Source organism: Apium graveolens, chromosome 2 (genome assembly GCF_009905375.1).
Source record: "Apium graveolens cultivar Ventura chromosome 2, ASM990537v1, whole genome shotgun sequence".
NCBI lineage: Eukaryota > Viridiplantae > Streptophyta > Magnoliopsida > Apiales > Apiaceae > Apium > Apium graveolens.
Window position 1 is genome coordinate 107,797,873 of NC_133648.1, and position 1,129 is coordinate 107,799,001.

General features: G+C 42.3%; 1 non-coding gene across 1 annotated transcript; it reads left to right on the forward strand.

Annotated features, from left to right (window-relative positions):
• Positions 1–605: 605 nt before the first annotated feature.
• Positions 606–712, forward strand: LOC141710365 (small nucleolar RNA R71). Its single transcript, XR_012570890.1, has one exon. It is a non-coding gene; the product is annotated as a small nucleolar RNA R71 (small nucleolar RNA).
• The last annotated feature ends 417 nt before the right edge of the window (positions 713–1,129 follow it).

The following is a 1,129-nucleotide window of genomic DNA, read 5'->3' on the forward strand; positions in this document are numbered from 1 at the left end:
TACACATAAGCCGCAACTCCTCCAATTCAGATTTTTCATTCGAAGATAGACATGCACTAAGAGTTTTTTGTTTTGGTGTAATTTGTTGCTGAAAACCAGGAGGGTTGAATAGCTTATTTCTAAACTACTGGAATGGCTGTTGCATCGCATTCTGATTGTTGCTCCAGCTGAAGTTAGGATGATTCCAGTTGTCAGGATGATAAGTGTTTGGAACTGGTTGCTGCGATCTCTGAAAGTTGCTCACAAACTGAGTTGATTCACTAGATATAGCGCATTGCTCCGTCGCATTCGAACCTGCACATAGCTCACAAACACTGGTTATCTGATTAACACCCAAGTTAGCCAGATAATCGATCTTCATAGACAACTCCTTTAGTTGAGCAGTGATAGCCATAGCTGTATCCACCTCAAGAACTCCTGCTACCTTGCTCTGTGGCAATCTCTGGGCTGGATACTGATATTCATTAGCAGCCATTAGTTCAATTAGATCATAAGCTTCCTCATAGCTCTTCACCCATAATGCTCCACCTGATGCTGCGTCGAGCATGGGTCTTGACTGTGCTCCCAACCCGTTATAGAAGCAATTGATGATCATCCAATCAGGCATTCCATGATGAGGACACTTTTTAAGCATCTCCTTGTAGCGCTCCCAAGCTTCACACAAAGATTCTCCCATTTACTACGCAAATTGAGTAATAGCATTTCTGAATGCAGTTGTCTTCGCCATAGGGAAGAATTTAGTGAGAAACTTTTGAGCAAGATCTTCCCAAGTACCAATCGAACCAGCTGGTAGAGAGTGTAACCAACTCTTAGCCTTGTCCCTCAGAGAGAATGGGAAAAGTCTCAGCTTAATAGCATCTTCAAAAACACCATTGAACCTGAAGGTGTCGCAGATCTCTATGAAATCCCTAATGTGCGTATTGGGATCTTCCGTTGGAGAACCCCCAAACTGGACTGAATTCTGTACCCATTGAATTATACCAGGCTTTATCTCAAAGTTATTAGCTGTGATAGCTGGCCTGATAATGCTAGATTGAATGTCATTGATCTTGGGTTGAGAAAAATCCATAAAGGCTTTCGTTCATGCTGCTGGATCTCCCATTGTAATGAGTACCTGAAACACAAACAA